Below are 16,597 nucleotides of genomic sequence, written 5' to 3'. Positions count from 1 at the left end.
CATGAACATGATCTTTGAAAAGATCAGGTTACATGTTCAGGGTTTTTGGGTGTGTTTTTTTTAAAGCCATGTAACTTTAATTTTTACTGAATGGAGTTATTCTAAACACAGAACCACTGATCCAGGGAGCCATGTGTAGGCTCAGCCAAACACATACAGAGGACTTGCCAATTTTTGCTTCCAGTTGTAACCCTTGTACAGTTTGGATGTTGCACTGGACTGGAGGGGCCCCTGATCCCCATGAGTGGCTTCCACAGCTGCTGTGAGAAGAGGGAGCTACACAATCTCATTGCCTAAACAGAAGAACCATCATAATTATGGAATAATCCTAACCAGTATTTTATCATTACTACAATGAAGAAAAATGTGCCGTTATGTATATCCTACCCTTCCTTCTGAAAGAGCCCAGACAACACAGGAAGCTGTGAAACCATTGGCCTATTTAACTCATTATTGTCTACCCTAACTGGCAGTGTCTCTCTAGGTTTCAGACATGGGACATTTCCGCTCCTACCTGGAGATGCTAGGTGCCCCAGGCTTCTGTTCACAGCCAATGACCTGCATGCATTGTTTGGACTTCATGCATTTGCTGCAGATTTTTCAAGGATAAGCATTCTGCATTAACCAGTATTTCAATTATGTTCACTGTATAAGAGAAATAGTTTTTTCTCATGACACTCAGAAAAAGCATAAACCAGAAATATGAAGTTAAATAGTAATTGCAAAAGGAACACTTTGATGCCCTAAAGGATATCTGTCTCTGCAAATGCTGATGAAGGAGCACTGCTAACTGTTACTGTAGGGAAGGTCACTTTCTTGGAACTTCCTCCAAGCAACTGTAGGAAAGAGATGATCGATGGTGCTAAATGTCCACTTCTCTCTCACTCACATTCACACATGAAATGCAAACAAACACAAGCCAAGTCTGATCTGTCAGACATTTGATTAATTGGGAGGATTTTCAAGAAATGTGTAAAGGTCTTACACAAGGGTTGTCATCTCCTTTACAAGTGGTACAAAACCAGCCCAAGTTCATAACTTGTCACTATCCCATGGAGAATTTTTAAAAAAAATATTTGCAGCTTCCTATATACCAATTATGACTTAGAAAAAGGAATTAAAATCCACAATGTTTAGGTTTATTCATGTAACACTTTCTACATTTACACAACATCCCTCATTACAAAGTGAGATGGCTACTGCTGAAGTCTGGATGTTCATCATGGCTGAGGTGCAAAACCATGCTTTTGGGGGGAAGTTTGGATATATGCTCAGGATAAATCTACTGGGAGAAGCTCCTACCCCTTGAGCCGTTTGTTATATCCACCATACTATTCCCCTTGTGTTGCTGGGTGTGTATTTATTTATTGTATCCACTGTAATTGATTACGCCCCTCACCCTATCTGCATTGTGTTTCCTTCACATTGAAATGACTGAGGTGGAATAATGTAATGACAATACAAATTATGTAATTAATGCCAGACACAGCAAGGTGATAAATTGGTGTTCCTTGGAACCCTCCTCTTGCATGTGTTCCCAGCTCTTATTATTTGCTGCTGCCACCAGACACTCATCTGACAAGGCTCTCTGCAGACCCTGCCCTGCCTCACTCTACCCTCTGAAGAAGGGACGAGGTTGGTGGATGGGAGAGGGCCTGCCCTGCTGCTGTAGTTTGCCACCACAGTGAGAAATGTTCTTTGAACCAGATGTGGCTCACTCACCTTCCCAGCAGGTGTGTTGCCGCCACTTATCTGGAAGGGCAAGGGCAAGATGGAAGGGAAATTGGTGCCCTGTGGGTGCACTGGAATAGTTAACCTGGTGCTCCCACCAGCACACCTTCACTGCACTAACGTCCCTCCTGCCCACCTCCTTCTTGCTAATCGTAAATGGTCGTGATACATTATGGCTGTGGTTTAAATATAGAAAAAAATGTAAGCAGCATTTCTAGTCACTGTGGCACTTTCTCTGCCACCTCACCCAGAATGCATCACTCTGAGGAAGGATCCTCTTGGTCCTTCCTTAGAGTGAGGCAGGGAGGAGGCGGAGAAAACCAGTGCTGTTACTGCTAACAGAGTGGCAAAACAAAGGGGGGGGATTAAATGGAGGAGAGGAGAGGAGCAGGAATGGGGATGTTGGAGGGGAAGAGGAAAAATAAGACTGGCAATGAGGAAAAGAATATGGCAGCTTTGCTGCTGCAATATCACACACTGGGGTGATTATATGCATTCTGTAGGAAATATTATACCTCTTTCTGCATTCTGTAAGGCATATCTCATGCCACATTTTCCTAGACATATTCTTCTTGAGATGATTAAAATATCAATTCTGCATTTTCTTAGGCTTTTTGTGATCAGTGATGCAGCCCTACTTTTTTGAGTATCAATGAAAGCCAGCAAGGCAGGAAATGGGAATGCAGATGATTAGTGAATAATGGAACAGTAATTTGTTTTCTCTTGAGAGAACATTTAAATTTGGTCAATTAAACTTAAAAACAGCAGAGGTCAAATCCGTTATAGGCAAGAGCTGCAACATCTCCCACCTCAGTTATCTAATTTCTTACAAACCAGAAAAGGGGGGTGGAGGGGGGGAGAGACAGTATGGTATTTTCAGGGTACTTGAGGATGGAAAGTAAATAAAAAATAGATTAAGGATAGGGTTGTCTAAAAATAGAATGACCTTTACAAGGGGTGCTCTGGCCAAAACCTGATTTGCAATTCCCACAGGAGATACACTGTTTAGAAAGCAGTTTAAACATTGGTTGTAAACTGATTTTTAAAGATCAAATCCTAATAAAGATTGTAGCATTTATACGTCAAATGCCAAGCGTCCAAAGCACTTTGCATATTTTGAATTTAATGAGACTTACATCTGAGTAGACATGGCACTACCCTACACCCACTCTTACTTCACTCTGTTTTGTGTGCCTTTTTGTTATAGGTGGAAATACTCCTGAAGCTGGCAGGCAGTCTGAAGGTCTAGTGCATGGATGGCCAACCTGTGGCCCTCCATTTATTGCTGGACTCCAGCTTTTGTCAACCCCAGCCTGCAAGTGGTAAAAGCTCGTGGGAGCTGCAGTCCAACAACATCTGGAGAGCCATAAGTTCCCCACACCAGACTGAGTATAACTTTTGCAGGTGCCTGATTAGTCCTAGTCAACATATGTAATAATTATCTAACCGCTGTAGGTGTGTAGGTGTGTGCATGATAATATCATATGCCTGTGGTATATTTCCCCCTCCCTTCCAGCTTATTTATTGCTCTTCAGAACAATTTAGGCTCTAAACCTGTAGAAACAAAATTAATAGCAACAATAGATCTGGACACTGACGTTTGAATCCAGTATAGAATTGCCCTATATATAGTTTTGATTTGCTGCTTTTTTATATATTAAACTTACACTGACAAAGTTGGCTGCCTTACGTCTGTATTTTCCTGGACATTACCCGGCAGTTGGGGTGGGATTTCTGAAAGGCAGCGCTTTGTCCTGGATCTTAGGCAAGTCAAGTTTTTACTTTTTGAAATATGGCAAGCCTACCATGGAAAGGGGGATGTGGGTGGCGCTGTGGGTTAAACCACAGAGGCTAGGGCTTGCTGATCAGAAGGTCGGCGGTTTGAATCCCCGCGATGGAGTGAGCTCCTGTTGCTCAGTCCTAGCTCCTGCCCACCTAGCAGTTCGAAAGCACGTCAAGGTGCACGTAGATAAATAGGTACCACTCTGGTGGGAAGGTAAACGGTGTTTCCGTGCACTGCTCTGGTTCACCAGAAGCGGCTTAGTCATGCTGGCCACATGACCTGGAAGCTGTACGCCGGCTCCCTTGGCCAGTAACGCGAGATGAGTGCCGCAACCCCAGAGTCGGACACGACTGGACCTAATGGTCAGGGGTCCCTTTACCTTTTACCATGGAAAAGGCTGAAACTAACAATCCTGCAGGCAGCGTATATCTTCTTTAGTAAACTGTCTTTTTAAATAAATAAATAAATAAATAAAATCCCACAGTAAGCTAAGGGATCTGGTTCAATCTATTACGAATTGACTCTTTGTAACCTCTCAATCATAACCCTCACACAGTCGATTGGATATATTCATTCACCCAAAGTTTAGAACTGTAATTGGAGTTACAAACATTGGTAAACTTCTTACAATTCCTACTAGTAAGTAACTATTTGACTGCAGACATTGCATTTTGATCCATGCCACTTGTAAACTGTAATTAGACTTCATGCACCAATGACATTAGCATCATAAATGCCTACATACTGATTTTAAAATAATTAATTTTCTTTTACATCTTTCCTTTTACCATCCATTACTCTGCTATTGCTGTGTTTTTCAAATTGGGGTGTCTTAGGGTTCTTGAGCAGTAATATCAGACAGTTGTCAAAGAGACAAGGACAAGGCTCTTTAAAATGTTCTATCTTATCTGTCGAAAGCAGTAAACTTCTGAGTACCAGCTGCTGTGAATTGCAAATGGGGAGAAGGCTGGGGCACTCAAGTCTTGCTTGCGGGTTGGCTTGTGAAAAGAGAACGCTGGACCAGATAGATGGACTTGATCCTCAAGGGCTTTCCTTATGTTCTTATGTTAACAGACAGAATGCTCACCATCCCCAGGGGACACACTATCAGTTTATGCTGGATAACAATTATGCGCAACAGGCCAGACCAGTGACTGGCTGACTGGCTGATTGTATTTCTATGCCACTGTTTTCATTGAGAGCGCGTTCTAAAGCATGACCCCAATCTTTTGAAACACACAAGACTTATATGGCAGGTGCCCAGGGCTTTGTTGGAAGGGCTCCCTGAAGTTAGAAAGCTATTAAGATAGCCACTGACACATTTCAAAAAAAAAGAAAAGAAAAGAAAGAGGGAAATTCATCACAAAAAAGGAAGACAAAAGAGTTGCACACAATTTGTGAAGCAAAAGGTATTTTTAAGCAGTGCAGGCATAAGAAAGCAAAAGTGTTCTGGAGCTGTGTACCAGAGATAATATGCGGACTTCTTCAGGATGAACTCCATTTCGACCCTTAAAATGTTTATTAAATTTTTGTCAAGGATAGATTATTGCAAGCATATGAAATTCAGACTTTACGCATATTAACTACTGCAGCTTCTTATGTCAGGCCTTGGGAGAACATCAATGAACTAAGTCACATAGATTTCATTAGGAAAATCTGAGAACAGTTAAGTTTGTTGTTTAACCATGTTAAACAACAGAGAAAATCGCCAAGAGGAGCTAGATAATAAATGGAGTAGTAGCTAGTGATTGCAAAAATGGAATTGATAATTTTGGTTGATGGAGTGAAATGCTTAGTTTTGTAACATGTAAATTAAGTCACACAACAATATTAATAATATAATTTAATCCACAGTATAAACCTATGGGAGTAAGTAATAATATTATCCTGCTGGTGTAACTATATTATTAATATATAAAAAATAATATTGTAAGATTGTCTAATTTTTTATGTTTCCCATGGAATATATAAAAGCATTGTATAAATAAAAAAACAAATTGAATGCACTAATTTTGGTGTCTAGATGTGAAGTTAGAAATAAGTAATTTAAATAAAAATACAATACATCTCGCCATATTGAAGAAGGATGAAACCAGCTGAGTTGTATGACTTTCTGTGTGCTGCCCAGGTAGCAGACTTCTTCAAGGCTTCTGCTCTCCCTTCTTATGGTTCTTTATATTCAAACTGGATATGGAATAGGCAGGTATTCAAACAATTTTAGATGAAAACAAAGTATCCTATTTTAACTAACATATTGATTAATATTCTTTTCATCCTCCCTTTCTAAGAGTAGGATCCTTAAAACTGTATGCATGCTAACCTTTTAAGGACAGTTCTAAGAGAACAGCCATCTGCTCAATATGGTAGAGGTTGTGCTAATTAACCCACTTATATTCTATGGAAAAATGTTAGCTGCTTCAATATAATAATGGCTATGGATGCTAAAATTTCTTGATTTAAGATGGAATCATAGACATACTTGCTAGAGACGCAGGTCCCATTGAACTCAGTGGAACTTATTTATGAGCAGACATGTGTAGTATTGTGCTATTAAACACATAGCTAACTATGAACAGATTTAGAGGGTGCATGAGGGAGAGTTCTGTTGTGCAAGGAGAAACTCTTGCATTAATGGAGCACATTAGCGGGGCACCAACCTATTTTATTTTCTTATATTCTAATGGCACATGCACATGGTACTCAGGCAACCACCCATTCAAGCACTAACCAGACACATACCTGCTTTGCTTCAGCAAGGTAATTGTGTTGTGTGCTTTCAGATCATATTCTCAATAGGGTAGAATTTTTTCCTTCCTAAGGGAGTTGATTGGGCAAAGTATTTACCTTTTAATGACCATTTCCCCTCCTCTGGTTTCCCCACTGGCACCAGTTTTCTGCCATCTGCTTTACCTTCTGCCCTCTTGGATTAGTTGCATGGATTAGGGTTGCCATATTTCAAAATGTAAAATTCCTGACACCCACAACCCCAAATTGTTGAGCTATTTTTGGGAAACCTCCTTCAAAAATAGTGATTTAAAGCTTTTGGAGCTGTTTCCACTGCTTTTTCCATCATGTTGCCATACATCTGGGTTTCCCCAGACATTTTGCTGATAGGGCAAAATTCCCCCAACACCATTTTTACACCCGAAAACCAGGACCAGAATTTTCCCGATGTATGGCAAGCCTAGCAGGGGTGAGCCCACTCAATCAGGGACCATGCAGGGAACAGAATGACACAGTGGTACCTCGGGTTAAGAACTTAATTTGTTCCGGAGGTCCATTTATAACCTGAAACTGTTCTTAACCTGAGGTACCACTTTAGCTAATGGGGCCTCCCGCTGCACCGCTGCCACACGATTTCTGTTCTCATCCTGAAGCAAAGTTCTTAACCCAAGGTACTATTTCTGGGTTAGTGGAGTCTGTAGCCTGAAGCATCTGTAACCCGAGGTACCACTGTATTACTACTACTACTTTATTTATTAAATTTGTATACTGCCTTCAGGGGTGTTCAGAGTGCTATAAAGTCAGTTAATTAGATTGGGATGCAAGATATCAACACTAAAGGTAATAAATAATACTGTGGGGGTTATTGCTTTCGTTTGTTATTATGATATGTATTTTTGTGTTTTTATATTGTAAACTGTCCTGTGATCTTTGGATGAAGGGCAGCATAGAAATTAATTAACTGAATGATTAAGAATGAGGATAATGTTACTGAGTATGTGAATATTTTTTGCAAGGAGTGCTAAAAGATTTCCAAAGAGGGTTTTTTTCAGCATTGCTGAAAATATTCATGAAAGGCTAAGTTGTTTCAGCTCTAATTCTAACACATTTGCATAATGGCAGTCCTAACACATTGCAGGAAGGTCGGAGCAAGCACATTATCTATAAATGTTCAGACACCAGGGAGTTCATTCTTATCCCCTCTGAGATATTTCAAGTTAAGAAAAGTCAATGGGCTGTATACAATGCTAGTCCTACTTGGAGTAGATTCATTGGAATTAATATACATGACTAATTTCAATGAAAACAACAATAGAGTTCCAGACATTAATGACACTGAATTCAATGGGTGTATTCTGAGGAAAAAGACAACAGAATTCTAGATTTGAATTGATGACAATGAATTGCACCAGCATCTACAGAATAACATAGGGAAAGCCTGCTGGATCAGGCCAGTGACCCATGTAGTCCAGTATCCTGTTCTCACTGTGGCCAACCAGATGCCTATGAGAAGACAACAAACAGAATGCAAGCTCAATGGCACTCAGCCCACCTGTGATTCCCAGCGACTGGTATTCAGAAGTGTACTGCCTCTGATAGTGGAAGCAGAACATAGCCATCATGGCTGGTAGCCACTGATAGCCTTATCCTCCATGCATTTGTCTAATCCTCTTTAAAGCCATCCAAGTTGGTGGTCATCACTTACTCCTGTGGGAGCAATCTCCACAATTTAACTATGTGCCACATGAACAAGTACTTCCTTTGATCTGTCCTGGATCTTCTAACATTCAGCTTCATTGGATTCTAATGTAATGGGAGAGATCGAAGCTTTTCTCTATCACTTTCACTATGCCATGCATACAAAAGCTGTTGTCTGTTCATGCAAAAGTCTTACCAGTCCGATTACATTTCCCTTTATTATACATCTTTCTGTATGAAAATACCTTCTTTCCTGGATTATAAACTCTGAATATTTTCAATGGCTATCTTGCTAAATTGTGTTTACCTACTGTGTGAACAAAAAATGATATTCATTTTGTTTAAATGGGAATAAAATCCTTCCATTAGTCGTTTCAACTTCCTGGAGAAAACTGAGTTACCTTTTATAAAGGCACCAGAAATGGTTCCATCCGTTTCATAATAAATTTTTGGTAATCCAAATCCCATTATCAGAAGGGTCACAAATCCAATTGCCTCATTCACAAATTACTTTTAAACTACTTCTGACATAAATAATAACAATTTAATTGCTAACATTGGTTTTCCTTGACTTTGAATTTTGTCATTAGAACACATGGCATTTCGTATCAGCATTATGATATACAAGTTTGAAAGTTAACTAGGGCTAAAATGAGCTAAAATGACCTCCCAAACAGAGCCGTCTCATCCATAGAGGCCGGTGGCGCGGCACGCCAGGGTGCAGGGCACCCCAGGGGCGCCCCCGTGAGCCCGCCGGCATACCGGGCTCCCCCTCCCCAACCAGCCCCCGCCCCCATGGGCAGGCGGGCACTTGCGCGCCGGCGGGCGGGCGGGCTGTAAGCCGCCCACCCTCGCCTCCCGGAGCCCCAGCTGGAGCGCTGAAGCGGCGCGGGGCTTTGCGCGACCTTCCAGCACTCCAGCTGGGGCTCTGGGAAGCGAGGGCGGCCGGCTTGCAGCCCGCCCGCCCGCTTGCAGCCCGCCCTCCTGCCGGTGCGCGAGCGCCCCCCGCCCCCCTCACCCTCCGCCCGCTGGAGCGCGGGCACCCGCTCCAACGCCACGCCTCTCAGCCCCCGCTCGCCCACCCCCCCTCCCGAGGGGCGGCCAGCGCGGGAGGGAGGCGGGCGGAGAGGTGGCAGGCTGGGGGCGCCGAGGGATCGTTGCGCCAGGGCGGCCGATCCCTCTAAGACGGGCCTGCTCCCAAAAGTCTCCACATTATTGTGGGTGGTGAAATTGGGGATGGCTCTCTATAGAATATGCTTGTGAGGGTGAGAAACAGCAAGTTTCCCCCCTTTCTAAGTTATACCTAACTTCTTCACAGGCTTGCACATCTATCTGCTTGTGCCATTTGTTACTGTGGACCTTCAGTGAACAGCCTTTAGAGAAGCCTTTCTAGCAACTGAGGGTGAAACAGTTAACTGGCAACAATAAGAACAAAGTCCCTGAGGAAATGCAACTGAAAGGTTATGATGCAAGATAACCTCTGCTGCAAATAAAGTACTTCCCTATCAAACATTCAAATCTTGCTGGACTAGCCATAATTGTTTAGCAAGGACTTATAGATAAGAGAGTATTCACAGTGATGACTGTATATTCAATGAAATATGTTCTTTCTACAACATAGGCATTCATTGTGATGTATATTTTTCACGTTCACCACCAAGTACTGTGTTGTTATGGTACCATAGTTAATAAATGAAAGCACCCCCATAGGTTTTTGGCTAGTGTTTTCTGACAGCATATGGATAAAAGAAACATGATATATTGAATGCTCAGATAATACTGGAGATTAGAGAAAATAAGTGGTAAACTCTCCAAACCACAGATTATGACTGAGTTTAAAGAACATACTTACTTTCATGTACTTTTTGGTTGTCAGAAAGCATCACCTGTTCTTGATAATCTCTTACATCCATTGTGATCATATTTGTGTCATACCAATGTTGTTCCATTATCTGTGTTTCCTCAATGGCTGTTCTTCTTTGTACCATTTTCACTTCTGTGCCCTTGCTGGCCATGGCCTGATTTGTTCTCACTTATGTTTAATCTGATCAGCTGCAGTAACCTCCATGGTTTTATCAGTGATGTCATAATGCTCTGTTTGCCATGATGGTGTCAACATGGATGCTCATAAAGTCAGAGTGAAGGCAGTGTGGGCAAAGATGAGGAAGAATGGTGCCCAAAAGCATCAGCATCAAAGAAGAACTGAACAGCATCAAAGCAATTGATGAAATGGGTAGTTGTGCATAATTAGTTTGGCTGTACTGAATATGCAAATTTCAGAGCAATATTAGAGAATTTTCAGTGCAAGTCTACCACATATTTGTATTAGAAATACGCCAACAGTTGTGTGTACCAAAGATGAGTGTCTGTAATGACATTATATGCCAGCTCAACAAATTTAGCAAGATAAATGTAGCCTTGCAATTTATCAACATGCATAAATCAAATGTGTACCCAATATCCCCCAGAAGGATATTGGGGAAATAAGCAGCTGCCTCGATGTATTATTTTAGTGCGTAATGCAGTAAAAAAAGAGAGTGGCAACCATGTTCATTGACACAGAATTATAGCAGGGGATATTCCAAAAGGGAATGAAAAATTATTGCTAAAATTGTAATTGTCTTTTGAAATCTCATCATTCGAATCACAAACAACACACATTTGGAAAGGCTCAGTCATGGACAATAAAAATACTATGCACAGAATGGAACAGAAACAATTAGCATGATTTATATTGGCGAGAACAGTAATTTGGACCAGTTGCTTCTCCTTCAAACAGTCTAGAAGGACAAAAGAGGAGAAACGAATATCAAACAGATAGGAGGTAGTTTGGAAGGGAGGGTAAATGTTAATTTCCATAGGTTCCTTCCTCCCCCATTTGAAGGTTCTGACATATTTGACAAAATGTGTCAATTTTGTAGAAGGCTCTCCCCAGGGAGGTTTGGCTGGCACCTTCATTATACACCTTTAGGCACCAGGTGAAAATATTTGTCCAGGTGAAAACCAGACCTTTGGCTGATTGACACCCCAATGCCCTTTTAAATATGTTGTGGGGGGTTATTGGCTTGTTGTTCTTAATTTTATTATGTATTTTGTGGATTTTATATAGTAATTTTATGTTGTGCACTGCCCTGAGACCTGTGGATAAAGGGTGGTATACTTTATATATGTTATATTATAAATGTGCTATATAGATATGTAATTTGCCACTGTTTTGTTTCTAAACAATGACACTTTTAGAAAATGTCCCCATAAAATGAACCCTACTCACCCTTTTCAATCTGTGTGGACCAATTTTAATCAAGGCTTTATGGAGGGCTGCTGTGGGGGCTAAAGCTGCAGTCCTAAACCCCTTGGCTTTCAGTGCCATATCCTCAACCCCACCACTTTCACTGGCTAGAATGGGTGGAGGGGGGCAGGAAATCAATGGAACTGAAAGCTGCAATCCACTTACTTGGGAGTAAGTCTCACTGAATTCATTAGGATTCATTTCTGAGTAGACATGTTTAGTGTTATGCTGTGGGATTTTAAATTCATTTCCTGAAACTACGTTGTTCATTCGAGTCTTGGTACAATATTGTAATTTCTTACAAAAGCTTCCACTGTGGAAAAATAGAATATGCATTGCATTTACTTATTTATTTATAGTTTAATGAAAAATGTTAAGACTTTATGTCATTAAATTACTCTATATTCAGAAAGCTTGTGAAGTTCGTTGCCATCTAATGAAACAATTGTCTAAGGAGAGGCAGCATTTATTTTCTATAACACTTTAGGGAAATGTGGAAAAAACCTAGCTCTAGATTAAGAATGAAGTTTAATCTCTTTACTACAATTGCTAAACTCTCCGTAATATATAAAGGAGGCTAGGAATACATTCCCTTAGGCTACCAGAGAGCAATAGGAATGTGCATTCAGTTTTAGTTAATACAATAACGAAACCTAAATTAGTCACTTTCAATTTAATTAGTGTTAAAACAAAATAGAAAGCAAACAAAATTTTGCTTGGATTTCATTATGGCTTCCTAGCTGCCTAACATGAGGTAGGGATGCAAAGTTATGCAACAATGTAAGAGGGGGGCAGAGAAAGTGGGGATTGGTGAGAGCAAGAATCACAGGGACTCTCACTGCAAATACACTAGGGATCAGGTAGTGACACACAAAAAAGCTTTGTTCAACTTGAGGGAGGGCATTATGAAAGCTATCCCTAAAGGGGACAGATGCTCTGAGCTTCTGCTTGCTGCTAAGCCCAGAGAGCCTGGCACTTTCCAGCATTTGCTTCTCAAATCATAACCCTACTCCTTTCGATATTTTGGTATAGCAATGACAAACCTAGACAGCATCTTAAAAAGCAAAGACATCACCTTGCCGACAAAGGTCCGTATAGTTAAAGCTATGGTTTTCCCAGTAGTAATGTACGGAAGTGAGAGCTGGACCATCAAGAAGGCTGATCGCCGAAGAATGGATGCTTCTGAATTATGGTGCTGGAGGAGACTCTTGAGAGTCCCATGGACTGCAAGAAGATCAAACCTATCCATTCTCAAAGAAATCAGCCCTGAGTGCTCACTAGAAGGACAGATCCTGAAGTTGAGGCTCCAGTACTTTGGCCACCTCATGAGAAGAGAAGACTCCCTAGAAAAGACCCTGATGTTGGGAAAGATGGAGGGCACAAGGAGAAGGGGACGACAGAGGATGAGATGGTTGGACAGTGTTCTCGAAGCTACTAACATGAGTTTGGCCAAACTGCGAGAGGCAGTGAAGGATAGGCGTGCCTGGCGTGCTCTGGTCCATGGGGTCACGAAGAGTCGGACACGACTGAACGACTGAACAACAACAACAACAAATTCCATTCCTTCCCAGGAGCAGATGACATGGTGGGAATCCCATGTCTCCTCTGCTTGCCCACTGCTATCCCTGGACTGCTGTTAAGTAAGAAGGTGTACTCCACTGAATTTCTGCCTGGCACACAGCTATCAGAGGCACAGAAGTTCTGCTGTCCCCGAGTGCCAACCCCAAGGTGTAAAAAGAGCTCAGGTTTCAGGAATTATGAAGCAGTTCTGTTAGTGCAGCTCTTTTAGCAATTGATCTTAGGTTGACATTATGTTCATCTATGCAAGACCAAGCATAGCATTTTAGATGGTGGAGTCAGTGGCTTGATGTCAAAGAAAATTTAAGATTTACAGCAACCAAGGTTCAGGTGCCAATACAAGATCAAACTGTTAAAAAGACAGCAACGTATTCTAAGAGCATGTGTTGTAGTTATTCATTCATACCTCATAATAACTACAGTAGTGTTGCATGTTTAGACCCTTTACCTTTCCCCAAACTTTATTGATTACAATCAAGTGAGTAGTTGCATAGGTTCTGGTTCGACTATCTCCCTGCACCCATGCAGGCAGCGCTGTCCCAGAGCCACGTTCATAGGACAGCCAAGCATGAACACCAGGGACAGTTTCCTCATTTAAGAGTTTATACTAGTGGCAATAATTCACTCTCAAGAATCCCCCTACAAGCATAATAACCCCTCCCTCCATGTTGCTGCTACTATCAATTTAACCTGTCCCATGCATTCCCCTTAAACAGTGGCAAACTTTGGGTTCTCAAAATTCAGTGGCGCTCTGTGCATTGCAAATAATTGGCACTCCATGTTCCAATCTACAGCAATGTTGTGTGGCCAGTGTTGGCCAGTACCCAGTATGGCTACACTGGTCATACTACCTTAAAACTGTTTCGGCCCTTAAAAAAAACCCCAACACATCAAGGGAGCATACCTGCACATAAGAAGCTGGCATAAAGCAATCCTGTGTGAATTAAGTTACACCAATTCCAAACCCACTGCTGCTGCTACTCTGCCAAAGCCTGGCAGGGAGAAAATAATATTTTGAACTGGTGCTTTATGGCAGGTATATACACTACTGCCTCGTCTTAGCTACACTAAAATCCTGGACTTCTCAATTATTTTCTCTAGGCAACAATAATTTCTCTACCAGGGAAGAAGAACATACAGCTTCAAAATGAACCAGGATGCTGTTTTTGAGTGAACCAAGCAATCCTTCTCCATTATGTGAATCTAGAGAAAATCTGGAATGATACACCAAAGAAGATCTAGAAATGGCTCCAAAATGAATCTTCTCCATTGTCTTTAAAAGCTGTTTTGGAAAATCTTTTTTGGGGGGGTCTTTCCTTAGGCTTGTATACTTCTACATTTCTGTATAGCATCCATCAAGAAGTACCCAGGGAGTGGGGAACGTTTTGTCATCCCAAGGGCTGCATTCTGGCATGTGGCTAATCACCTGGGGCATCATGCCAGTGGTGAGTGGTCATAGTTAAGATTAACCACAGTTTAGGATTCATATGACACACTAAACTGTGTTTGATCTAAAATGGGAGTGGAAGCTTCTGACCTCCTCATGTCAAGTTGGTGAAGAGGGACATGCATATGACAGAAGCTCACTGCGGCTTGTTTGCCTAATGAGAAATCATGCTTTTGTTTTGTGGACAATGCAGCCATGTTTGTTATTGAATCATGCCTTGAAAGCTACAACACAAAAGTACAAAGTGAAATACTTCAGTTGCTGCTGAGATCATCAATGTTCATGAGTGCGCACACTAATTTCTCACTTGAAGGGCTTCCAGTTGACCTTGTAGCCTTATGAAGGAAAAGCCAGTAGCATCTGTTTCAAGTGCTTACTGCAAGAATGTACTTAAGTTGTCAGAGACAACTGCTTGCTCAAGATTTATTATTAGTGACCAGGAGTTCCTTTAATCACTGACACTACACATTAAAAATAATCTGGGAAGGAGTGATGGGTAGAAAATGAAGATACTGTCACAAGGTCATGGTCAGATGTCATAAAATTACACACAATGCCATTAAGGGAAAAAACACAGGTGAGGGTCATGTCTTAAACTGCAATTGTCAAAAGGTGGATATCATTAACACCAAATTTCCATAATAATTGTAATGAGTTCTACTTGACATGTTTAATAATTCTCTTTTGAAGTTCTAGTTTCTTTTTGGTACTATTCAAATAATGGCAATTACAAGTGACTTGATGTGGCCACAATTCTGGACCTCCCCAACCAGAATGTACCACTGTCAGGATCCCCCCCCCAAAAAAAACCCACTTTCAGTATGCCAGAGGGCCTAAGCTTGTCCAGTGGAATTTTTGTTAACAGATTCATTAACAGCATAATTTCACTTTAAGCAGGGCTTTTTTTCAGCTGGAACTTGCTGGAACTCAGTTCCAGCAGCTCTCAGGTGGCACCACTGCCATTGTAAGAGAACAAGGGAGGTGTTCATGGTGAGTTCTGGCACCTCTTTTTCTAGAACAACGGCATTAACTTTAAATAAACTTACCGTATGCATCTATGTTGTTTTTTTTCTCCTGACCAACTCAAAGGAACCCATGACAGTGCATATATATATAATGCAATACAATAAAAAAGTATAAACATATTTAAAGCATTTAAAATCAATCAAAAGTATCCAAAAACAATAAGCACAGTAGGATATTAAACAAATTTTAAAACAGATATAACAAAATCATGCATCTGGATACCTACTGAAACATTAAAGTTTACTGAAGGCATCTAAAAAGTGTAATGAATGCACCTGTCTAATGCCAATAAGGCAGGGTTTCATAGCAGAGGTGCTGCCACACTAAGGAATCAGTCCTTGCAAATACAGAACAAACATTGTGTGGCACTTGTAAAAGTGCAAGTTCTGCAGATAGAAGTGATTGAGTTGGCATGTATGGGGTAAGGCAATCTCTTAACTAAACTGGTCCCAAGCTGTTAAGACCTTTATGTGCCAATTGTAGCACCTTGAACTCAACCTAGTAGCAAACTTGAACTTACTGTAAGTATCCCAAAGCTCACTTTGCCGATCAAAGATGTAGATGGAAGGAAATCTGCTTCGTAGTTCATTTTTAATGGATTCCTCCGACACCTCTAGCTGAGAGCAAGTCTTTGATATACAGCATTTAGGAAATCTACTAGAACCAAATGTGTGCATTCTTCATTTCCTGAAAAAAAATGCAGTGAGTCAGGTGCTGTTAAAAGGTTTTGCAAATCATAAACATGACTTATAATGTTTCTCAGGCATGATATGTACCACTTAAACTCTCATTTGGTGGAAACTTTTCTTAGGTCTTTTATCATTCAAGCATGCTAATGAGGGACCCCAGCAGATTAGTGAGTAGCCTAATAATGCAATGGTCTATTTCAGTCACCGTTTGAAACCATATTTCATTGGAGTCAAGTAAACCTCTGCATTTTAATCACCCGCTAATGAATTTGCAGACATGTGCACCCTTTTGAACTATACAGGACAGCTGGGATTATTTTAAAGATATTATGCCAAATTTATATAAATATTGGCAACAGAATGACAACATTTTTCAGTGTCTTACAGAAAGGCATTTTATGCATTTGGCAAGCAGTATACATATATGTCTATTGGCAAGTCATCCTGCAAAGTTGTTGGAAGGGAAAGATTGACATTCTTTAAATTAAAAGAAATTCAAGTAAATAAAATAAAAAAAATTCTGCTTTAGATTCAGTCCCTTATTCTTTTTGCTGCAACTTAAACATAGAATAGCCATGTCAGTCAGAAGCCTCGATGCTCATATATACGGTAGAAATAATGAAATAGTATCA

At 40.9% G+C, this 16,597-nt stretch overlaps 1 long non-coding RNA gene across 2 annotated transcripts in view; it reads right to left on the bottom strand.

The window, feature by feature from the left end:
• LOC117046695 overlaps positions 1–16,597 on the bottom strand; it is a 113,034-nt gene that overhangs the window by 86,037 nt on the left and 10,400 nt on the right. For both annotated transcript variants that reach the window (XR_004426609.1, XR_004426610.1), the window contains exon 2: positions 15,797–15,963. This is a non-coding gene — a long non-coding RNA (uncharacterized LOC117046695). The remainder of the gene's footprint in view (positions 1–15,796; positions 15,964–16,597) is intronic.

Source organism: Lacerta agilis, chromosome 5, assembly GCF_009819535.1.
Source record: "Lacerta agilis isolate rLacAgi1 chromosome 5, rLacAgi1.pri, whole genome shotgun sequence".
Lineage (NCBI taxonomy): Eukaryota > Metazoa > Chordata > Lepidosauria > Squamata > Lacertidae > Lacerta > Lacerta agilis.
This window is presented reverse-complemented; position numbering and strand designations above follow the sequence as displayed.